The 26,089-nt window shown below is 40.8% G+C and overlaps 1 pseudogene; it reads left to right on the forward strand.

Annotated features, from left to right (window-relative positions):
- Window positions 1-26,089, forward strand: part of LOC117052066 — a 53,582-nt pseudogene that overhangs the window by 18,379 nt on the left and 9,114 nt on the right.

The following is a 26,089-nucleotide window of genomic DNA, read 5'->3' on the forward strand; positions in this document are numbered from 1 at the left end:
GAAGCAAAGAATGCAAAACTGTGCAGTTTGCTCCTGTTTCAAAAACTCCAGCTGAATCTTCAAACATGTAGTGGGAATAGCTGGGGGAAAGAGAGAGGGTTTCTTCCATTGCATCCTTTTTCTAGTTACTCTCTACCCCCATTTAAAACATCCATTGTAGTCAACCTCTTTTCTTTTTTCTGTTGCAGCCTCTGATAAAGGGTTTGTGTTGTTGCTAGGACTGGAGCAATACACAAACACAACCCTTATACCAAGAGGTTTGGCTTTGAACCCCTTCAATAATAAATTTTACATCTGGGGGAATGTTATCTTGCAAAGGTAAGATTCCCTAGGAAAAGCCTGCTGGTGTGAATATGGTTCCAGACACCTTTCTGTTTATATTACTTTCATCTTTAGAAAATACTGAATCTAGTGCCCAGAAATCAAAACCTGCACCCTAGTAGCAGTGGACTGTCCTACTATGCAGACCATAATTTTTGCACTCTCTTGGCTTACCTGCAGTTTTCTCACAGTGCTGTTTCTATAAAACTTGGAATAGACCAAAAACAACAGTATTGTGGCACCTTAAAAACTAACCATTTTATTACGGTATAAGACAGGAGCTGCCAAACTGATCCTCATTCCACCAGTGCCCCTCAAGTGTCATTCAGTGGTCTGTGGTGTGTCTGTGGATTTGTGGTTGAGGATGGGAGACAGATCATCCATTGTATTAACATTCATACAGATTTTATTTGTATTTTTATTTCTTATATTGCATTACAATTTGAATTCTGTGGAATTCAAATTGTAATGCAGTGCGGTAGCCTACAATATATAAGAAATAAAAGAGCACATAGAAATTATGTAGCATCTAGCACGGTGTATTACAATCAGTAATAGAGAGCATTCTTACATACTGTATCTGTGCTTGGTTTGCCAGTTGCACAGTTGCATAGTCACTGACAGGAAAATGCTCCAGAAGGTCATAACCACAGCCCAAAAGATTATCGGTCATCCTCTCCCATCTTTGGACGAACTATATAGCTCCCGTTGTCTCAAAAAAGCAAACAACATTTTACAGGATTCATCTCATCCTGGATATAGTCTGTTTGCACTGTTGCCTTCGGGCAAGAGATACAGAACAATTAAATCAAAAACAAATAGACTAAAATACAGTTTTTATCCAAGAGCAATAACTATTTTAAATGCTGTAACCAAATGATACAATCTTTGGGGAGTCGTGATGGATGGTATGTATGTGTATCTGTGGTTGTAAATGTATAAATGTGCATACGTGGCTGTAAATGTGGGATGGCGTTCAATTTCGTTGTACCATGTACAATGACAATAAAGTATCTATCTATCTCAAGGACAAAATCATATTAAAGGCTCTGCTAGGATCAGCAAAAGTTTTTATTTTTATTTTTATAAGATTTTTTATTATTTTCAGCATAAGGAACAAAAACAATACACATATACGAATACAGATAAAAATAAAGAAACATAATAAACAATTCAAACAAAAATCACAATAAGCAAAAGAAAACATATACCTACCTAAATGAACAAAAACATACATTTATCCTTATTAATTCTAGTTTCAATCTTCTTTAACCTGGGACCTCCCTCGCAAACTCGGCTGCATTCAATATCAATATACTTTGGTAACTTTGTATCTTTTTCCCATAAACATTAACAATACTTCTTAAACTTTTTAGGGCAATTAATCAAATGTAGTTCGTCACTTAAACTGTGCATCCTAAAAATTCTTAAAAATTAAATCGTTCATAACAATACTTCTTATACACAATTTTATCTAACATCAACTAGCTAAAGCCAATTCATCTAGCTAATTCTGCTCAAATATTCAGTTTTACACACTTATTTAAATAATCCTTAAAGTTCTTCCACTCCTGATACACCTTCTCCTCCCTCTGGTCTCGGATTCTCACGGTCAGTTCGGCGAGTTCCATAAAGTCCATTAACTTCATCTGCCATTCTTCCACTGTCGGGATCTCTTCACCTTTCCAGTTTCTTGCAAGTAGAATTCTAGCGGCTGTTGTGGCATACATAAAAAACACTCTATCCTGGCTGGGTATCTCACCATTGACCATGCTCAAAAGAAAGGCCTTTGGTTTCTTAGTAAAGGTAATTTTCATTACCTTCTTGAGTTCATTATAAATCTTCTCCCAGAAGGCCTTTACCTTTGGTCATGTCCACCACATATGGTGGAAGGTACCTTCCGCAGATTTACACTTCCAACACACATTGCTTGTTGCAGGATATATCTTAGCTATCTTAACTGGTATCAGATACCACCTGTATATCATTTTCATAATGTTTTCTCTTAATGCACTACAAGCAGTAAATTTAACACCTTCCTTCCACAACCTCTCCCAGTCCTCCATCATAATATTATGCCCCACATCTTTTGCCCAGTCTATCATTACTGATTTAACCAGTTCATCTTTCGTATGCCACTCTAGCAACAAGTTATACATCCTGGAAAGGTTTTTAGAGTTCGGTTCAATTAACTCTGTTTCCAGCTTTGACTTTTCTATTTGAAAACCAATTTTTTTGTTGGCTCTAAAAATTTCATAAATTTGACGATACTGCAGCCAGTCGGTGACTTTTTCAATTTGCTCATAACTTTTCAGCTTAAATGTCCCACCTTCTTGCTGCAGTATATCTACATATCTTGGCCATTTTGCAGGCATATTTGGTCTTTTATAAGCCTTGGCCTCAACCGGTGAAATCCATCTAGGAGTCTTCCTCTCCAACAAGTCTTTATTTCTCATCCAAACCTGATAAAGGGCTTTTCTTATTATATGGTTCTTAAAAGCCTTGTGGGCCTTTACCTTATCATACCAAAGATAAGCATGCCATCCAAACATATTATCAAAACCTTCCAAGTCCAGCACATCAGTGTTCTCTAATTTAAACCAATCCTTCAACCAGCAAAAGGCCGCAGCTTCAAAATAAATCTTTAGGTCTGGCAGGCCAAAACCTCCTCTCTTTTTAGAGTCCGTAAGAATCTTAAACTTAATTCTTGGCTTCTTACCCTGCCAAATAAATTTCGTCAAATCCTTTTGCCATGTCTTAAAACAATCCAGTTTGTCTAAAATTGGAATGGCTTGGAATAAAAACAGCATCCTTGGTAACACATTCATTTTAACGGCAGCTATTCTGCCCATCAATGAAAGATTTAATCTTGTCCATATCTCCAAGTCCCTCTTTATCTCGGTCCACACTTTTTCATAATTGTCTTTATACAGGTTTAGATTTTTTGCAGTAAGGTTAATACCTACCGTAGATATTTTACTTTCTTAACAAAATTGAGGCCAGTACATTCCTGTAATTTCTGTACCTGCTCCAGATTCATATTTTTAGTCAATACTTTGGTTTTCAGTTTATTTAATTTAAAGCCGGCTACACGCCCAAATCGTTCAATTAATTCCAAAGCTTTGGGGACACTGCTTTCAGGTTCTTGTAGGGATAACATCAAATCATCTGCAAAGGCGTGTAATTTATATTCCTTCTCACCCACCCTTATTCCTTTGATCTGTCTCCATTCGTATCATGTTTAGAAGGACCTCAAGGACCATGATAAACAACAAAGGGGAGATAGGGCACCCTTGTCTTGTTCCTTTCTCAACTCTAATTTCATCTGATATCACACTGTTTATTATAATTTTAGCTTTTTGTTCTGAGTAAATGGCATTAATGCCATTTAGAAATCGTCCCACCGCCATCTTTTCTAAATTTTTCTTCATGAATGTCCAAGATATATTATCAAAGGCTTTTTCCGCATCTATAAACATTAATGCTGCATCCGTATTTATATTTTTTTCCAATTTCTCTAAAATGTCCACAATGATTCTCGTATTGTTACTTATTTGTCTTCCTGGTAAAAACCCTGCTTGATCTTTGTGGATATAATCCTTCAGGACTCTTTTTAATCTCATAGCCATAACATTTGCAGATATTTTATAGTCCACATTTAAAAGCGAGATTGGACGGTAATTTTTCATCAAAGTCTTGTCTGAGTCTGGTTTCAAGATTAGTGTGATATAGGCTTCCTTCCATGTCTCCGGTGCCCTACCTCCTTCTAAAAGTTCGTTGCAAACTTCTTTTAAAGGCTGTGACAGCCAATCTTTTAAAGATTTATAATACTTTGCAGTCAATCCATCTGGTCCTGGGGCCTTTCCTATCTGCATATTGTTGATTGCCTCTTCAATCTCTTGGGTAGAAATCGGGTGGTTGAGCATGTTTATCTTTTCTTCCGGGATCTTTTGCAGTCCATTTTTTTCCAGAAACTGGTCTATCTCTGATTCTTCTATTTTATCTTCCTTGTACAATTGTTTATAAAATCTTTGGAAGCACCATCTAATTTCCTCTGGATTCTCCACACTTTTTCCATTGACTACCAAATTGTTGATGATATTTGCTTTCTGTCTTTTTTTTAGCTGCCAAGCTAGTAGTTTCCCACATTTGTTTGCCGATTCAAAAGTTCTTTGTTTCATCAGTTTTAACTTCCATTCCAAGTCTTCATTCATAATTTTAGCATATTGGGATTGCAAGTATTTAATTTCTTTTTGAATTTTCTGGCTTTTGGGGTGACCTCTTAATTCTTTTTCTTTTCCTTTAATTAACTTCAAAAGTCTTTCCATTTCTGCATTTTGTTGCTTCTTCTTTTTCGCTTTTTCACTTATGAGGAAACCCCTCATCACCGCTTTACTTGCATCCCATACAATTCTCTTTTCCACTTGGGTATTTAAATTAATTTGAAAATATTCTTTGATCTTTTTTGTGGCTCTTTCCACTAGCTTGGTGTCCCTCATTAATGCATCATCCATTCTCCATCTGAAAGAATCCTTGGAAATTACTTTAAAATTCACTTGTACAGGGTTGTGGTCTGAATACGTTTTTGGACCAATTTCTGCTTTTTGTATTTTTGGTGCCAATTCGTTTGAAACCCAGATGTAATCCATTCTCAACCATGACTTTTGAGGTTCTGAAAAATAAGTTGCCTCTGTTTCAGTAGGATTCCTTAGTCTCCAAGCATCCACCAAGTTTAAGTTATCTACCATTTCAAAGAACGTTTTTGGCAGTTTCCCATCGTTAGTTATTTTGGATCTTTGAGATCTGTCCATTAATGTGGAAACTACACCATTAAAATCTCCGAGGCATACTATTTTAAAGTCCAAATAGTCCAACAGCAGGTCAGGGATCTTTTTATAAAAGATTGACTTTCCATCATTAGGTGCATAAAGTCCTAGAATCAAAAAAATTTCGCCTTGTACTTTAATTTCAATAGCAATGTATCTCCCTTCTTCATCTTTAAACAACTGTCTTGGGCTGTATTTTTCTTTAGCATAAATTACCACTCCTCTCTTCTTGACTTTATCCGAGGAAATAAATTCTTGGCCTAATTTTTTATTTTGCAAAATCCTTCTGTGTTGTCGAACTACATGTGTCTCCTGTAGACATACAATATCCAAATTCTTCTTTTCCAAATTATGAAAAACTCTGCGTCTCTTCGGTCTCTGGTTCAATCCCCGAACATTCCAAGTCATCAGTTTAAGGGCCATCTTCTATTCTATTCTCCTCCAGATGCCTCTGCTTTCTTGTCTTCTTCTGGATCTTTTGAGTCGTTTGATCTCGGTACCCCTGGCGGTGGAGGTACTCCTGGAAGCTGAAAAAATGTAGCTGGATCTAATGCCGTCCCTTTAAAATCTTCCAGGTGCTTGTCCAGAAATTTTTGCTTCTCAGCCGGGGATCTTATCCTTATTCTCTTTTCCTTAAATGTAAAAGCAAGGCCCTCTGGAAATTCCCAACTGAAAGGAATTCTCCTTGCTCTTAGCTCTGATGCCAAATCGTTATAAAATACTCTTTTGTCTAGGAAGTATTTGGGGATGTCCTTAAAAAGTATGACTTTGTTCTGCTGTACCACCAGGTTGTTCTTATAATGTAGGTCCAAAAAGTAGTCTCTTTGGTATCTGCTATTTAACACAATCAAACAATCGTTGACTCCTTTGGTTCCTTTCTTTCCTCTGGGTCCAAATCTGAAGGCCTTCACTATGAGTGCTGAGACGTCGTCCTCCTCCAAATTCCAATGCTTTGCAAATTCACTTACTATAAAGGCTTTTAGGCTATCTTGTTCCAATTCTGGGAGGCCTCTTAGATGGATGTTCCCCTCCCTCTGTCGAAGTTGAAGAAAAGCAAGAGATTCTTCCACGTTCTTCTGCTGTGATCCAATTTTTTCAATTTTTTCCAGATCAATATTATCCAATTTCGCCTCCACCGTCTTTATTTTCTCCTTTACCTCTTTAAATTCCTGTTTCCTTCTTTAAAACTGTCACCTCCTGTCCAATCTTATCAATTTCTTCTCTGTTTTTCCTGACACTTTCCTCAATTGCACCAATAGATTTTTCCAATTTTTGGGTGGAGTCCTTAATTTCAGCTTGTAATTTATCTGTTGCAGAATTTACTGTTGTATTTACTGAAATCTGTGTTTGCTTCACTTCTTCTGATACTTTTTTCAATCCTTCTGTCACCTCTACAATGCTGGCAGTTAGCTTCTCAATAGCCGCTGCCATCTGTTCCTGTGTGGTTAAAGTTATTGAAGATTTTCTTTTGGCTCTAGAGCTATCTTGCATATCCAAAACACTCTGCAGCTGGTGTTTCAAGGTCACCTCCTTTGTTATTGTAACTGTCTCAGACATTCACAGGGAAGGACAACAGTTCCACAAATCAACACCAGGTGGCCAGCTTACTAGTCAGAGAACAAAGGAGCAACAGAGCCAGGAGTCCCATGCAGTTTCAACCAACAGTTCAAAACTTAGGCTTAAGTTTCCAAAGTTTTGAAAAAGTTCTTAAAACTCATCAAAAGTCAAGAAAAGTAAGAGAAAGTCAATCCTTAAATCAGTCCAAGGCAGTATTTTACTGTTTTTCTTGCAGTGTAACCCCCAAGTTCAAAACAAAGGCTGCAGCCAGCCACAAAGAAGTTAAAATGTCTCCGCTGGTAAACAGTTACAAAAAAGATGGCAACACAGTATCGCAGCCCGCTACCGACCCGGAATCCTAATCCAGAGGGCGAGTGGTGTCTTCTCTTGCCAAAATCCTTAATAATAAGTCTCTTAAAATAATTGAAACAACTTTAAATCCACTTTTAAAAAGTTCGGCAAAACTAGCAAACTTTTTCCGCTAGTCGCGGCTTAGCTCCTTTGCCGTTACCTCCTCTGTTAAGCAGTCCAAAGAGAGCGGGCTTCCTTTTCAAGCTCTCTCTGCAAGTTCAAAGTCTTTTTCTTAAATTTCCAGAAAGTCAATTAAGTGCATTACTTACAGAGCTTCTTTTGCATAGGCTAATTAGGAAGTGCTGGGTGCTCAGATCTGCCGGAGTCGCTGCTTTGTTCCCCCGGGGCAGCCGTCTCTTCAGCTCCGTGCCGTTGCCTCGCTCACTCGATTTTCCCCCTTACGAGGGTCAATCGAGAGCGGGGGCGACACATCTGGAGCCCACAAGACACAGGTCCACGGGACGCTCTTCCCGTGGCTTTAAGGGGCCCGCGGCGCAGGCACAGAAACCCCTATAGCCCCTTGGGGAACCGGAGCTCTTCAGCTCCCGTCCGCCATAACCGGCACCAAACCGGAAGTCCGGATCAGCAAAAGTTTTCAAGTGGTTGGGGGGGGGGAGTTGGGGAACTGTTGGCATCAAGTTTTTTTAAAAAAATCATATTTATTGATTTTCCAATATATATTTCCAATTACCAATCGAATTACAATCCAAATTAATTATACACTTCCAATTATAACAATTCCAATTATGCCAAATTTTTTATTTTTGAGTTCCCCATGTCTCAGAGTCCAGAGCGCTTTTCTTATCTCATCTCGTTGCATTCAAAAACCAATATCTTCACAGCCTCTGATCAATGCCAACAAGCAGACACTATTATAATGAATAATGTCTCTGTATGGATAAAGCCGTCATCCTCCAAATATCGTATTTCAGCCAGCGCCATCTTGCCTTCGTCTTCTCATAAATCAAGCTTGTAAATCAAACTACGACTCAGCAAACTTCCTTAACTCTGCGTGCCCTCCTCCGCTCCTTTCCAGGAGAGCCAGATGCCTCGTAAATTCCACTATCAATCGTCCATCAAGGCTGGCTTCTCCCTTTGAAGAGGTATCCAGCTCCACAGATTCTCATCAACCATCCACAATTAATTCTTGCTGCGTCACACCGGCCGGAGATCCTCCATTACTTTTTAAATCAGTCCACATCTTAATTCAACTCCATACAGTTTATTTCTTGTAATTTCCAATCTAATTTGCATTCAGTCTTAAAAGTCCACTTGCCATTTGCCTGTGAAAGTGGATTTTCTGGGGGAGGTTTCGCCCGGGTTAAGTAGATATTGAGGCAAAACAAACGGAGATTCCAGAGCTTACCCCCCCTTCTTTTCCCTCCTTCACATACCAATGTAAAGTCCACGTCTTCTTCCAATCTTCATTCTTAATCACTCAGGGCTGCAGTTAGCAACATTCTTCCCACTCCTTTGTCCGAGACATGCCCAAAATCTTTAAACAAATTTATATATCCAATTAAAGGAGACGCGCACAAACGGGGCCGGCTCCAGAAGCTTCATCTATCTCGAGCGCTATGTGCCCAGACCCACCCACTCGGTCCCGAAGGGTCCAGAGTGGGTTAAAGGGTACCGCGGGCAAGGCAGCCCTCCCCATCGTCCCGGGGAGGTCGGGAGGCTGCTTTACTCCCATCGCAGCCGCCAAATTAACTCGTGATAGATGCAGAGATGTTACGGTCCGCCATCCTCCCACTGTGCACGCCGGGAACTCCTGTTGGCATCAAGTTTTGTGGATCACAACCCACTTCATCAATGCATGAAGTATACTGGCAACAACCATTTTGCACGGAAGCTGCGTTTCTGACGCCTGCGTGCATAAGCCCGGCCTGAATCCATTTGCCCCCTTTCCCTACCACTTCCGGGTTGCAGCGATTTTCGCTTGTTAATTACGTGCGCGTAAAATGGTTGTTGCTTCTGTTATAAGAAAAAAACTGCTCCTTTCCCCTTATGGGGTACCCAAGAGCCCTTATGTAGGTTCTCTATCGCCAGGAGAAAATAACAGAGGCCAGCCAGAGAATATTGAGAAGCAAAGCAGCTAGTAAGCCTGATGTTTATTAAACTGTTGCAACAGGGTCCTCACACACCACATGCAGGAGGGAGGAGGAACCCAGAACATTGGTGTGCAAGCTCTTATATAGACTTTGGAAATTGCCCACCCTGGAGTCCAAGACCACCCCCCTGAAACATCATACATACATCACAGAAGGAGGTGGTTAACAGCAGAGGCAGTGGTCTACAGCAGAAATCCTGTTTGCCAGGTTACCTAATAATGGTTGCATTCTGGCTATTCTGGCAAATTGCAGTCTGGCTATTCTTTTGTGATGGTAAATACTCAGTTTGTGAATCCAGGTCAGTCTCACCCTATTCATACACAGATACACCCTTAAGACAGGATTTGTGAGCAAAGAGACAATGGAGAGGTTTTCCCATTTCCTTTGTCCTTGCAGAGAAACATTTGAGGTTAATTTTGGGAGAGTCAGAATGGTTTCAGGACTTTTTCCCTGTACTGCTTCAGACATGTGGTTTATATATTTATGTATGTGTTTGCCTGGAACATTTATGAACATTTATTTTTTATCTTAGACCAGGCTTCCTCAACCTCGTCCCTCCAGATGTTTTGAGACTACAGTTCCCATCATCCTTGACCACTGGTTCTGCTAGCTAGGGATCATGGGAGTTGTAGGCCAAAAAACTTCTGGAGGGCCAAGGTTGAGGAACCCTGTTTTATACCTTATACTTCTCATAACACCTCTAATACCAATTACTGCCCTAGATTGCTGCTTAGAATCACTTGTTAGAAGGGTTGGCTTATTGCCTTGTTTCAGTTTTGAGTGTAGCGCAAGTCTGACTACCTCCTCCAATATTTATGCTATTAAGGGAGGTTGTAGGAAACACTCTTCGATAAGCCAGGCCGCCTCTGAGAGCTTTTACACACTTTACTTCCGCTTGTGCCGTGCCTGGAAAGCATGGATCTGAGCAGTTTCCTGCTTGCTCCATTCCTTTCCAAGGGAAAACCTGCTCTTTAGCGATAGATTAGACATTAGAGCAAATGTGAATCTGGAGAAAACTCAAACTGCCATTTGCTCTGGCTGAGCAGTAAAGCAGCTGGAAGTGCAGATACCATAAGCCCTAAGTCAGGGTGGGCCAACTTTGGCAAGTAGTTGGGGTAATAAAGACACCAGACGACAACTTGAGAAGTGTCCTACCAGTCATAGTTCCAGTTACAGGTGGGTAGCCGTGTTGGTCTGCCATAGTCGAAACAAAATAGAAAATTCTTTTCAGTAGCACCTTAGAGACCAACTATGTTTGTTCTCCCCTTCATGGATCACTGCCTTGTCGTGGCGAAGGGGCTTGAATTACTCAGGGAAGCTATGAGCTATGCCGTGCAGGGCCACCCAAGATGGACAGGTCATAGTGGAGAGTTTGGACCAAACGTGATCCACCTGGAGGAGGAACTGGCAACCCACTCCAGTATCCCTGCCAAGAAAACTCCATGGACAAAGACAACAGGCATATAAAAGATATGACGCTGGAAGATGAGCCCCTCAGGTCGGAAGGCGTCCAACATGCTACTGGGGAAGAGCGGAGGACAAGTACAAGTAGATCCAAAGCTGATGAAGCGGCTGGGCCAAAGCCGAAAGGACACTCAGTTGCGGATATGCCTGGAAGCGAAAGGAAAGTCCAATGCTGTAAAGAAAAGTATTGCATAGGAACCTGGAATGTAAGAACCATGAACCTTGGTAAGCTGGATGTGGTCAAAAATGAGATGGCAAGAATAAACATTGACATCCTGGGCATCAGTGAACTAAAATGGACGGGAATGGGCGAATTCAGTTCAGATGACTATCATATCTACTACTGCGGGCAGGAATCCCGTAAAAGAAATGGAGTGGCCCTCATAGTCAACAAAAGAGTGGCGAAAGCTGTACTGGGATGCAATTTCAAAAATGATAGATTGATCTCGATACAAATCCAAGGCAGTCCTTTTAACATCACAGTAATCCAAGTTTATGCACCAACTTCCAGTGCTGAAGAAACTGAAATTGACCAATTCTATGAAGACTTACAACACCTTATAGAAATGACACCAAAGAAGGATGTTCTTCTCATTATAGGGGATTGGAATGCTAAAGTAGGGAGTCAAGAGATAAAAGGAACAACTGGCAAGTTTGGCCTTGGAGTTCAAATGAAGCAGGGCAAAGGCTAATAGAGTTCTGTCAGGAGAACAAGCTGGTCATCACAAACACTCTTTTCCAACAACACAAGAGACGACTCTACACATGGACATCACCAGATGGGCGACATCGAAATCAGATTGATTATATTCTCTGCAGCCAAAGATGGAGAAGCTCTATACACTCAGCAAAAACAAGACCTGGAGCTGACTGTGGCTCTGATCATCAGCTTCTTATAGCAAAATTCCAGCTTAAACTGAAGAAAGTAGGAAAAACCACTGGGCCAGTAAGATACAATCTAAATCAAATTCCTTATGAATACACAGTTGAAGTGAAAAACAGGTTTAAGGACTTAGATTTGGTGGATAGAGTGCCTGAAGAACTGTGGATGGAGGCTCGTAACATTATACAGGAGGCAGCAACGAAAACCATCCCAATGAAAAAGAAATGCAAGAAAGCAAAGTGGCTGTCCAATGAGGCCTTAAAAATAGCGGGGGAGAGAAGGCAAGCAAAATGCGAGGGAGATAGTGAAAGATACAGGAAATTGAATGCAGATTTCCAAAGAATAGCAAGGAGAGACAAGAGGGCCTTTCTAAACGAGCAATGCAAGAAATAGAGGAAAATAACAGAATGGGAAAAACCAGAGATCTGTTCAAGAAAATTGGAGATATGAAAGGAACATTTCGTACAAAGATTACCACAATTAAGGACAAAAGTGGAAAGGACCTAACAGAAGCAGAAGACATCAAGAAGAGGTGGCAAGAATACACAGAGGAACTATACCAGAAAGATATAGAGGTCTCATACACCCCAGGTAGTGTGGTTGCTGACCTTGAGCCAGACATCCTGGAGAGTGAAGTCAAATGGGCCTTAGAAAGCCTTGCTAACAACAAGGCCAGTGGAAGTGATGATATTCCAGCTGAACTATTTAAAATCCTAAAAGATGATGCTGTTAAGGTGCTACACTCAATATGCCAACAAGTTTGGAAAACTCAGCAGTGGCCAGAGGATTGGAGAAGATCAGTTTACATCCCAATCCCAAAGAAGGGCAGTGCCAAAGAATGCTCTAACTACCGCACAATTGCACTCATTTCACACGCTAGCAAGGTTATGCTTAAAATTCTACAAGGCAGGCTTAAGCAGTACGTGGACCGAGAACTCCCAGAAGTTGCAAGCTGGATTTCGAAGGGGCAGAGGAACCAGAGACCAAATTGCAAACATGCGCTGGATTATGGAGAAAGCTAGAGAGTTCCGGAAAAACATCTACTTCTGCTTCATTGACTACGCAAAAGCATTTGACTGTGTCGACCACAGCAAACTATTGAAAGTTCTTAAAGAAATGGGAGTGCCGGATCACCTCATCTGTCTCCTGAGAAATCTCTATTGGGACAAGAAGCTACAGTTAGAACAGGATATGGAATAACTGATTGGTTCAAAATTGGGAAAGGAGTACGACAAGGCTGTATATTGTCTCCCTGCTTATTTAACTATATGCAGAATTCATCATGCGAAAGGCTGGGCTGGATGAATCCCAAACCGGAATTAAGATTGCCGGAAAAAATATCAACAACCTCAGATATGCTGATGATACAACCTTGATGGCAGAAAGTGAGGAGGAATTGAAGAACCTTTAATGAGGGTGAAAGAGGAAAGCGCAAAATATGGTCTGAAGCTCAACATCAAAAAAACTAAGATCATGGCCACTGGTCCCATCACCTCCTGGCAAATAGAAGGGGAAGAAATGGAGGCAGTGAGAGATTTCACTTTCTTGGGTTCCATGATCACTGCAGATGGTGACAGCAGTCACGAAATTAGAAGACGCCTGCTTCTTGGGAGAAAAGCAATGACAAACCTAGACAGCATCTTAAAAAGCAAAGACATCACCTTGCCAACAAAGGTCCGTATAGTTAAAGCTATGGTTTTCCCAGTAGTAATGTACGGAAGTGAGAGCTGGACCATAAAGAAGGCTGATCGCCGAAGAATTGATGCTTTTGAATTATGGTGCTGGAGGAGACTCTTGAGAGTCCCATGGACTGCAAGAAGATCAAACCTATCCATTCTCAAGGAAATCGGCCCTGAGTGCTCACTAGAAGGACAGATCCTGAAGTTGAGGCTCCAGTACTTTGGCCACCTCATGAGAAGAGAAGACTCCCTGGAAAAGACCCTGATGTTGGGAAAGATGGAGGGCACAAGGAGAAGGGGACGACAAAGGATGAGATGGTTGGACAGTATTCTCGAAGCTACTAACATGAGTTTGGCCAAACTGCGGGAGGCAGTGAATGATAGGCGTGCCTGGCGTGCTCTGGTCCATGGGGTCACGAAGAGTCGGACACGACTGAACGACTGAACAACAACAACAACAACATGTTTGTTCTTGGTATGAGCTTTCGTGTGCATGCACACTTCTTCAGATACCAGTCATTAATTGACCAGTGGACGGATTGTAAGGCTAACTGCTGCTCCCGTCCTTGACTTGATACAGTAATGGAAGGTGGTTCACAAGGTGGGCAAATAATATGTTATGACTCCTATTTAAATGCATACATTTGTTTTTGCTCCAACCAAAATGTTGTAGGAGGTGGGGGGATTTAAAACAGATCTCTTCCCCTTTTCTTTACAGCAATGACAAGCAGAGTTATATATATCTCTCTGACTTTTCCCGAATGATTCCCCCATCAAATATTTTGTTCAGTCATTTACTGGGGAAATTGCCTTTGTGACGGACCGAGAGGAGGTATGTACTGCTTATGTTTCTCATGGATCCCAGTGGCTGGCTGTTCAGGAACAGGGCTTAATATTGCTGAGGAAGTATGCTTTTCTTTCTTTCTTTCTTTCTTTCTTTCTTTCTTTCTCTTTCTTTCTTCTTTCTTTCTTAACCTTTACAGTGGTACCTCAGGTTACAGATGCTTCAGGTTACAGACCTCTGCTAACCCAGAAATAGTACCTCGGGTTAAGAACTTTGCTTCAGGATGAGAACAGAAATTGCGCGGCAGCAGCGGAAGGCCCAATTATCTAAAGTGGTACCTCAGATTAAGAACAGTTTCAGGTTAAGAATGAACCTCCAGAATGAATTACGTTTTTAACCCGAGGTACCACTTTATTCAGGGGACCCAGGTGGCGCTGTGGGTTAAACCACAGAGTCTAGGGCTAGCTGATCAGAAGGTCGGCGGTTCGAATCCTGCCACGGGGTGAGCTCCCGTTGCTCGGTCCCAGCTCCTGCCCACCTAGCAGTTCGAAAGCACGTCAAAGTGCAAGTAGATAAATAGGGACCGCTCCGGCGGGAAGGTAAACGGCGTTTCCGTGCGCTGCTCTGGTTCACCAGAAGCGGCTTTGTCATGCTGGCCACATGACCCGGAAGCTGTCTGCGGACAAACGCCGGCTCCCTCGGCCTATAGAGCGAGATGAGCGCCGCAACCCCAGAGTCGGACACGACTGGACCTGATGGTCAGGGGTCCCTTTACCTTTACCTTTACCACTTTATTCAAAATGCAAAACAATACAAACAGGACAAAAGGCATCAGCCAACATCAGAATTGTGAGATTCTCAAGGTGGCTAACAAATAACACAGACGGACACACCAAACGAATGAAATTGTAGCAGAATAGCAAGTGGCAGAAATAAAAGATATTTTAGGAATTTATGTTAGAGCCATGTATAATCTAGCCCTATCAATATTTATTCATCAGGAACCCCAATGATTCCAACAGGATTTTTTTTCAGGTGTTGTGTTCCCCACCCATCTGGCTGGGTTGCCCCAGCCACATTAAATAACTACCCTACACACGCTGCCTTCAGGTGTCTTCTAAAGGTTGTATTGTTACGGTACTTATATCCTTGGCTTAGGGGTCAGATAACTATACCCACCAACATTTTTCCAATGAAAATAAAGACGTCCTAAGGAAAAGCAGGACATTCTTGAATCAAATCAAAACTGGGACAGCTTCTGCAAATCTGGGACTGTCCCTGGAAAATAGGGGACAGTTGGAGGTTCCACTATACCTGAAAGAGAGCTTTGAGCAGAATGGAGGCATTCTTGGCGTGCTTCTGGCAGCCTGAGGCTCTAGGCCAGCCTTCACCAACCTGGTGACTTCCAGATGCATGTTAATACAAGTCAGATTGCTAGTCTTAATCATTCTGCTACATTATCAAACCAGCTGTGTGTGTTTGTGTGTGTGTGTGTGTGTACGTGCGTGTGTGTGTACACAGAGAGAGAGAGAGAGAGAGAGAGAGAGAGAGCGCACTACATCGCTTGAGCACTACTTTCCCCCCTCTTTCTAGATTTGGGTTTCCAAAGAACTTGGCACAGAGATTAAAAAGGTATATCCATCAGAAGCCTGGGATGTGTTCAAGTATATGCAGGTGATGAGAGGCTCACCACATTATAGCTTGACCTTGAAACATTCAATACTCACCATTTTCTATGCCAGAGGACGGTTGCACGAGGTGAGTACATTAGGCTGTGTTTGCCTTGACGGGTAATCTGGGAGGTAGCTGTCGCGGTCACTCTCTCAGACCTGAGCAGCACCCCCGGACGTTTAACGGTCTATTGGTAACTGCCCCAACGACATGTGGTATATCCGCTGCCACCAGCCAGTATTCACTCTGGCAATGAATAACTCACTACAGATTCAGATTGTGGTAAAAATAAAACATAAGTTTCTTTATTGTTTGTACAAGCGTAATGGTTTCAAATGACTTGGTAAAATGTTTAATATAACATGGTATTCAGATAAGTATATTTCAACTCTCTACCTAGTATTCCAATAACTATCCCTAATGCCTCCTGTTAATTATTCAACCTGCTCTAGCTCTGCTCATTAGCTCTATCTCCTCTTTCTATCCTCTCTAACTCTGACACAACTGCCTAACTTCCAACCTCTAAGTGCCTTTTCTATCCTCTCTAACCTGCCATCCTTCCACACTCTAATTGCCTGGAGAGCTCCCATTGGTCAAGCTTCTCCCTGCCAAGTTAACCCTTGGAGAAACCTTTAGGGGTGAAACGCCACAGTAGCTGGTTTGAAAAGGCATGTGTGGGGGTGTGGAGGCGCTCTCTTGAATCTGGAGTCACTAGTGCTATTTTTCTAGAAAAGAATGCCAGAACTCTCCGTGGATGGCTCCCTTGTTCTCTTATAATGGGCAATGGCACCCATTGGATAGGTGCCAGTACTGAGTTCCAGCTGAAAGAAGCCCTGGATGTCACTGCTGTTTATTATTGAATAATAATAGCTGGCTGAGGCCAAGGCAAGGCCTGGTGAGATTTAATTAGATTTAATTGCCCCAGCTCCAATAAATAGCAGAGACATCAGATTAACAGCCGCTGTCAAGAGAGCAGCTCTACCCAACTCACCACTGCTGCTCACGTCCTATCTGAAACATTTGGAATTGAAAGCAACACTGGGATGTACAGTCTTGCTCTTGCTTCCATTGCTGTGTTGCTTGGATTCTCATCATATTTGCAAGACTAAGGAGCTGGCCAGCTGCTCAGGTTTGTGGCAAGGTTTTCTTAGCAGCAGCGGAGCTGCTAGGACAGTTAGGGACCAAAGGTGTGTGGGAATGTTAAGGGATGTGGGGGAGGATATATTGTTTAAGATATCCTGTCCCAACTTGTGTTTACAAGTTCTATAATATCTGCAGATTTAACATTCCCTTTTTAGCGCACACACACAGCGGATAGCTTGCACAGACTCGCTAGAGTCATTAGAAATATTATCCTGGTGTCTTCCCCTTTTAATCCCTCTTTTAATGAGACACTACACAGTCTTCAGTAAAGTATAAACGTTTACTCACAAGAAATCATCCGTTCACACAAAGGATCCCAGAGGCAGAATTAAAAGTTACTAAACATGTGGTGACTATCTCCTTATGGGAGAAAGCCCCCCTTTCTTTTCTTGGCCTAGAGCCAAGGGTGCATCTTAGTAATGCTGCTGTTAGATGGCAATGAGAGAGAAGAAGACTGAAGAGAGAAAATGGATGCCCGGCCTGTGTTCTTCAAGGAGAGGTCCGCACCCATCTCAAGTTACATACAAGGAAGTTTTGTCTCAGTCCAGGAAGGCAGGAAGTTCCGGCTGGAGGACTGAGACAACCTTTATGTCTACTCTAGCAAAAGTTGTGTTTGACTGCTCCTGTCCTTTTTACATCCCACAAGGTGGACAAACTACCCCAGAAGGAGCTCATGTGTCCCCCACCAGAGGTACTACCTCTCCCCTAACACTCCATACACGTACATCCCATTATGTAACCAAACACTAGAGGAGAGGAGAGAAATTTGAAACGTGTTTTGTGTACGTGATTCCTCTAAATCTGTTAATCTGGGCTTCTTTTCTTTCAGCTGGTTTATTTGGCGGATTCTGCAGACAATGGAAGATTAGTCAGAAGGAGGTTCCCTCTGAGTCATGTCCTTACCTATGACCTGTTGATAACTACCCCTAACAAGAGATGAGACACAAGTGAGTGGAACACACAGTGTGGTTTCATCACTTTGAACTTTTCTCAAATATCTGGCAGGGCAGAAGTAGTTTTGCAAAGCAGGTACAGGGACTACCAGATACTGGCTGAAAGGGTCTTCAGTGTCTCAGGCCTACTGCCTCATTCATTTGCAAGGTACCTCGGATTTGCTGTCCAGTTCCTCTTCTCAAATCTTTTTTCTATCCTCTCTCTGCAGCTTTTGCAACAGCAGACTATGGATGATGGGGGCTCTTCACCTTAGATTAGAGGCCTTGCTCAGGTCTCCAGTGCTTTTCCTCAACCAGGGCAATAACTGGTTGCAGGAGCAGCTAGCAGTTAGGGGTATCATTTCACACCTGAACTCCAGTGAGCTGCAGCACTGTACTGCAGGGGTGGTGATAGCAAGCTTGGCAAAGCTCCTGCTTTCAGCCATGTTAGCTAAGACAACCAACTTTTATTTTACTGTAATTTATAAGTATTTTTCTGCACACTACTTTGCTGTATTTGCTGCCTGCATTGAAATGTAAGTAAACCTTTTACATTATATTACTAAAATGTGTAGTTCATTCTCTGCTATGGGGATGAAGAGGGAAGGTCAGCAGACTACATAAGAAAGAGCTAGAAAGGTAGAAATTCCCAATTCATAGGCTTTAATAAGCTGCAAATTTATAAGTGTTCTTACTCTGCTAAAAAGGCCTCACAGAAACATGGGATAGGAGGTTTAGATCTAAATCTACAGATTTAATCCTTAATTCATCTCCCACAGTATTATGCCCTGAAATTTTTGGACAGAGGGCAGAAGCTATAGGGCTTGGGGGTTGTGTTTAGAAATCTGCTTTTTGTATGGGAATTTGCAGTCAAAATAAATTTGCTTGTTTTGGTAAATAAGGATATGAAGGGCTAAGTACACAGTGAAGGCAGTGTGTGACATCACTTCCTTTGAGTTCTCTGGTGTGATAAAGGCAAAAGGGTTTAATCTTTTCTACTTCCTCCTGCTTCAGAACTCAGCCCACCATACTTCTGAGGCAACAGACCTCCGTCTTGGTCTCCGCTTCATTTGAACTAAAATATGTTTTTTTTGTAATCTAGAAGTAGAATTTGCCTGCCTTGTTTTCAGCACTGTTAAATTCTAGAATCAGGTGCAAGACTTTATGTATTAACCACTATTTAATGCTTAATCTGCAGCCTGTGCATGATTCTTTAATTAGAGGGAAAAGGGAGAAAATCCAGCCTAAATAAATTGCAACAAAGCAACACAGCCTAGTCCCAGAGTTTCCACTTTAATGCTGCAAGGGATGGTGTTTAAAACTCTCCTAATGTTTGAATGTTCTGTTCAAACACCTATAAAACTCATCCAACTCTTTGTTCTTAGTGGATTAGACTACATCAAATTCGCCCACCTCTGCCCATTTGCTGTTGTGCGCTATGTGAACCTACCTCCACCACAGGAATTCACCCGGATGGAGCATTATTCTGCTATGCCTCCTGAGGTCATGGAAAAAACTGGCTTTCATGATGAGAAGTCGCTGATTGTGTACCAGGGACTCGTCTTTCAGCTGCTCCAGTTGCACTCATCTTACCACAGGGTGAGGATACCTTTTGTTTATTTTTGTTTCTGTTTTGAGGGGCTGAAAAGTCGCTGGCCTCAGAGCCACCACAAGACATAGGCTTTAGCTTCTGCCTGGCAGCAAGTCCTTAAAGCCAAGTCATCCCCCCCCCCGGCAAACAAAATCCAAAACAGCTGTTGAAACTAGCAATGATAAACCAGCAAAAGAAAATTGTTAAAACCTTAATTTTTTTTAAACCAGCTGCCTAAAACAACCAAGTGATGGCATTCTTCATGGCAAAGCATTCCGCTGTTTGCCATGAAGCTTACTGTCTCTCATGCCACCTTCTCTCTTTCTTCAATCCCTGCCTCTTTTTTAGGCCTCGGACTGATTGCAGGAGCTGCACCCACCAGCCACTGCATCCACCCAGATCAGTTGCCATGACCTCTGCTTGGGTGGACCACAGCAGGGAGGTTTCTATGGTGTCCCACACTAAATAAAATTGTATATTATTTCTGAATTTCTAAACAGGTTTTGCTGCTAATTTAGTGATAGTTTCAGTGTCTGTCTGTCTTCAAAATCACCAATTCTTTTTTCTCCCTAGGCTTATGCTGACCCAGTCCATGACCCCACGTGGAGATGGTGGAAGAACAAGAAAGAGGATGCGGTAAGAACAAAAATCTTGAAAAGCATTCCTTAGAAACAACTGCCCTCACCTCTCCAAGATTAACATTAACCTGGTCTTAAACTTTCCTTTATAAGTAACCCCCCCCCCAATGAATTGGTTTTTATAGGAAGAGACAAAGGGTGGGGGCAGGGAACAGAAGATGATCAGTTTCTTGCTTCCCAGGAATACTACACCTATGTGGCAAGCAACTGGAACACCTCGGCAGGCATCTATGTTGACATGGCCAACTACATCAAGATGTACAATCAGAAGCCTGGTAACATAATACCTTCCAAGATCTACCTGGACAAGCACAGCAAATACACCTTCTCTCTGTACCTGAGCATAAGAACGACGAAACAGAGCAGTAAGGGGTGTTGAGCTCAGGAACTGCTGTGATGGAGGAAGGGAGGGGTGGATCTGTCATATAAAACACAGCAGTTACAGGGCACCTCCCACACCCAACTGAGAATGTAATGTTGATATCTACCATGAACTTCCTGTTTCTTGGGCATGTGGTGATATCTAAGGCCACACTCAATGATGCTATGATGTCAACACCCATGTGTGTCTTGCAGTGGTAATAAGAGTTGGCCTAGGCTATGCTTCCTCCTAATTTTGACTTGTGATCCTCCTGGCTTTCCTTCTGACTTCTAAAGTGGTTCTACAGTAGCACAGACATGGAACAGCTGAGGGGCTGACAGAAGGGATGTCCTGGATTGGCTGGAAGCAAAGGAATGGGGGAAGGAACCAGCTAGGGAACCCCCAAGGGAAGGAGGATCAGAGCCTGGGGAGTGGTGGTGGGCAAGGATGAGGGGTCAGAGGGAGCAGACTGGGAGGAGGAAGCTGAAGTGGTAACAGGGTTTAGTGAGCGGGAAGAGGCGGTGGCAGAGAGCAGTCCAGAAGTAGAGGCAGAAGCAGATGCTGGAGAGGAGGGAGGGGCAAGAAGCAGAGATGGGTCAGACTGGTGAAGAAGCCAGGGTGTCTCCCCCTCTTGCTGTGACCAGCTCTCCTCCTCCCATGTCTCCCAGAACCTGAAGAGGGTGGAGGAGAGACAAACAAGGCAGAGAAGTCTGATTGCTTGGGGAGGACCTGGGGTGGGAGGCAGTGTAGGCCACTGTGGGAAGGCAGAGACCTTCAGTCCTTGTAACTGCCTCATTGGGGCAAGATCCAACGGGAAGAGTTGCTGTGCTCACTAGGCCTGGTCTCTGGAGCTCTTTGTTTCTTTGAATAAAGAGTTAACTTCACTGACACCATGTGAGTTATTACTGTCCTGCTCCTGGCACCCCACCCCTGACGGAAGAGGTCTCCAGGAAAACCGTGATCACAGGTTTTCTTCTCAGCAGTTACAGGTAGGTAGCCGTGTTGGTCTGCCATAGTAAAAAAAAATAAAAAATAAAAAAATCCTTCCAGTAGCACCTTAGAGACCAACTAAGTATGTTCTTGGTATGAGCTTTCGTGTGCATGCACATGAAAGCTCATACCAAGAACAAACTTAGCTTCTCAGCAGTGTTATTTATTTACAAGATTTATGTTCCATCCCTCTTCACGAGATCTTACGGTGGGCCACAACAATTCAAAAAACAGTAAGAACAAAACAGAATACAGTATACTAGAATGTAATGAATACAGTCATTCTCTGCCTAGTAAATGTATCAGATAGAATGGTCATGTGACTCAGTAGACAGAATAATAGCCCACAGACTCAAAGCAGCCTGCTCAAAAAGTCTGGTGGAAAATGAGTCTTCTGCTGGTGCTGAAAGATAACCAACTTTGGTATCAGTCAGAGCTCAAAGGAATAGCTGGGGTGCTACTGCCAAGAAGTAAGAGGGGTCATATCTCACATGGTTGCTGCATGCCCAACGAGAAGAATATTCATGGCAACCACCAACATTCCGTTCCGCATGTGCATGCCCTATTCTTTTACATTGGCTGATAGCTTTTTCATTTTGCTTGCAGTGGGGGAGTCAGCAGATGAAAATTCTCTCCAAAACATGTGGGTCACTCTCATCATAGCCCATCCTGAATATATTCATGCAGATCTACATAGGCAGGAGCTCATCAGCAGAGGTTCAGTACTGTATGCGGTAAGGGCCTCTCAAATCCTAGATGATGAAATGCAAAATCCTCCTTGAAAAGTCAGAAGTGCAGGCTTGCTCCGATCAGCATTTTGAAATGTGAGAAACCTGAACCCCATTCTTATTTTGAGACATATTTGAAACTATGTTTGCAAACTTTTGTTTGTGCAAAATTTCTGGCATCTTTGAGCATATACAGAGTGCCTTTCTGCAAGTATAAAGAAGGCCTACAAATATTTACAGGTATATTCTTTGGTGTTAACCGTATTCCCAAATATTTAACTTTTTTAACCACCTCTATATTGGTTTGTTGTTGAATCTTCTCTATCATTCCATTGTCCATATCTTTAACTAACATTTTAGTCTTTTTTCTGTTTAAAACCTGCGAAACTTTCTATTGGCTCTTCTAGTGTTAGTACCAAGTCATCGGCAAAGGCTTTTACTTTATGTTGCTTCTTTCCGACTGTTATTCCTTTAATTCTCTCCGTTTGCCTTATCGTCTTCAGGAGGACTTCCAGGACTGAGATGAATAATAATGGCGACAGTGGACACCCTTGTCTTGTACCTTTAGTAATTTCAATATTTTCAGTCAAAACATTCACAATAATTTTCGCTTTTTTGCAAAGTATATTGCTTTTATACGTCTTATAAACCGATCTCCTAAATCCATAACCTCCAGATTATTTATCATAAATTCCCAAGATATATTGTCAAAGGCTTTTTCTGCATCTACAAAAATCAATACTACATGCTTTTCATTCCTGGCTGTCAGATATTCAAAAATATTTATTACATTCCTTATATTGTCTTTCATCTGTCTGCAAGGTTAGAAAGCCAGCTTGATCTTCATGAATTGCCCCTTTCAATATCATCTTCAACCTATTTGCAAGTATACTAGCGAATATCTTGTAATCATTATTTAATAAAGAAATAGGTCTAAAATTTTTGATTTGTAACAAATCTGAATCTGGTTTAGGTATAAATGTGATATAAGCTTCTTTCCAGGTTTTACGAATTTCTACGTTTTCCAATATGTTATTCAATACTTCTTTGAAAGGTGCAAGTAAGGTGCAACTGAACCTTTAATAATATTTTGCAGTAAATCCTTCCAGTCCCAGTGCCTTCCCACTTTTTAAATTTCTAATTGCTTTCAGAACTTCTTCTTCCTCAATCATCTCATTCAGTCGGTTTTTCTTATCCGTCGGAATCTGTTGCACTTCTTTCCCCCTTAAATATTCTTCAATTTTTCCTAAATTATTCTTGTTTTTTTATACAATTGTCTGTAAAATTTTGCAAAACCTTTTCTAATTTCCACTGGGTTCTCTGTCCCCCCCCCTTCTATTTTGATCTTATTAATCATATTTTGTGATTTTCTTTTATTTATTTGCCAAGCCAACCACTTTCTTGCCTTATTTGCATATTCAAAACTTTCCTGCTTCATCCTTTTAATTTTCCATTCTACTTCTTGATTGATGATTACCGAGAATTGACTTTGTAGGATCTTAATATTTTGACTTGCGTTCACATCATTTGGTTTGTTGGCCAATTTTTTCTAATTTTCCATTATCTGTTTTAATATTTCTTCATTTTTCTTTTCTGTCAATTTTTTCTTTATGCTGTTTTGTTGGATGAAAAATCCTCTCATTACTGCTTTACTCCCGTCCCATACTATGCTTTCTTTGGTTTATTTGTTTCTATTAATTACAAAATAGTCTGACAAAGGCTTCCTTGCTTTCTCTTCTATCTCTTGGTCATCAAGTAAATTTTCATTAAGTCTCCATCTGAAGGTTTTTCCATCCATTTCTTTTATTTCACAAATTCTCAGATTATGATAAGACAATGTCTTGGGTTGAATTTCAATTTTGCCTGTTCTGGGTACTAATTCACTGGAAATCAACATATAGTCAATTCTCGCTGTTGACTGATTAGGCTCTGAAAAGTGTTTGAACTGTTTTTCTGATGGGTATCTCAATCTCCAAATGTCCACTAAATTAGAGCTTTTGACCAATGAGAAGAGTGTTTTAGGTAATTTTCCTTCTTTTGATTCCATTTTCCTTCTTACTCTGTCCATTTTCAATGAGACTACCCCATTCATATCACCCATAATTATCATCTTTTGGTCCACATACTCAAATAATTTCTCTTCTAACCATTTATAAAAGTCTGATTTATTTCCATTTGGTGCATAGATTCTGACCACAATTATTTTTTCGCCTTGTGTCATGACTGCAGTTACTCTGCCTTCTTCATCCTTAAAAAGTTGTTTAGCTTCTGTTTGTTGCTTTATATACAAAATCACTCCTCTCTTCTTACTTCTGTCTGAAGATATAAATCCGCTTCCTAATTTCTTTTTCACCAATATTCTTCTGTGTTTCCTTGTTACATGTGTTTCTTGTAGGCGAATACTGTAATGTCCAAATTCTTTTTTTTTTTTTTTTTTTGCAAAATGTGTTCAATTTTATTTCTTTTTGATTTCTGGTTTAGTCCATTAACATTCCTTTTTTTCATAATCATTTTTATTGGTTTTACAAAGATACAATATATTTTACAATTTATTACATATTAATCTTTTAATATTTTGGCTTCCTTTAGCCAAGATGTCCCTCAATCCTTCCATATGGTTTCCAGAATTATTCCCTTTTTGTTTTTATACTTCTATATATTATTGCTTTAATATTCATATCTAACATAATCATTACTTATTTCATCTTACAACAATATTTATTCTTAATACTACAAAGCCTCTTGCAATCCTATTAACGTATTTAATTGTGTTTTCTCCTTCAGATAATTTGTAAATTTTTTCCAGTCTCCAATGAATTTCTGATCTTGCTGTTCCCGAACTCTTCCTGTCATTTTATCTAACTCCGCGTATTCCAGTACCTTCATTATCCACTCCTCTTTCGTCGGCAATATGTCTTGTTTCCATTTTTGTGCCATTAGAATTCTGGCTGCAGTCACTGTATATTGGAAAAGCTTTAAATCATCTTTTTTAATTTCCATTTTTTTAAATAAGAATTTATTAATTTTCTCAAAAATACAAACAAAATAAACATACAAAATACAATACAAAATATAAAACAAAACACTATTACAATACACTACAAAACTAAAATACAAAACACACCTAACAAAAAGGAAAAACAGTTATTTACCTAAACTTATCTTATTTATAATCTTAATTTGGGACTTCCTCACGTGCTCTCTTCTGCGTTCATTTCAAATATACTATAGTAACTTTATGACTAATTTAAATTCCTCTTCTTCCAATATTCTTAATCCTTATCTATTATATATCCATAAACTTTTTTCTAAAAAAAAAACACAACTCCATGCTAACTTCTTACATCCTACTTTCACCTAACATTTCATTACTATCGCCTAAAATGTCCTCTGATTTCAATTTCAAATGTCTATCTTTTCACGTCATTTCAAATGTTCTTTAAATTTCTTCCAATCTTCTTTCACCTTCTCCTCCCTCTGGTCTCGGAGTTTCGCGGTCAGTTCTGCGAGTTCCATATATTCAATCAACTTCATTTGCCATTCTTCGACTGTTGGTAGCTCTTCAGTTTTCCATCTTTTAGCAATCAGAATCCTAGCAGCTGTTGTGGCATACATAAAAAATATTCTATCTTTCTTGGGAATTTCATGGTTGGTCATGCCCAGCAGAAAGGCCTCTGGTTTCTTAGTAAATGTGTTTTTCAACACTTTTTAAAGTTCATTATAAACTTTCTCCCAGAAGTCCTTTACTTTTGGGCACATCCACCACATGTGATAGAAGGTACCTTCTACTTGTTTACATTTCCAACATTCATTACTCAAACCATGATACATCTTAGCTAACTTCACTGGGGTTAAATACCATCTATAGATCATTTTCATTACATTTTCCTTCAACACATTACATGCAGTGAACTTAGTGCCTTCCCTCCACAATCTCTCCCAATCCTCAAACATTATGTTATGTCCAACATCTTTCGCCCAGTCAATCATAACTGATTTAACCATTTTGTCTTTCATATGCCACTCTAGCAACAAATTATACATTCTGGAAAGATTCTT

The sequence above is a fragment of the Lacerta agilis genome, chromosome 8, assembly GCF_009819535.1.
Source record: "Lacerta agilis isolate rLacAgi1 chromosome 8, rLacAgi1.pri, whole genome shotgun sequence".
In the NCBI taxonomy this organism is placed as follows: Eukaryota; Metazoa; Chordata; class Lepidosauria; order Squamata; family Lacertidae; genus Lacerta; species Lacerta agilis.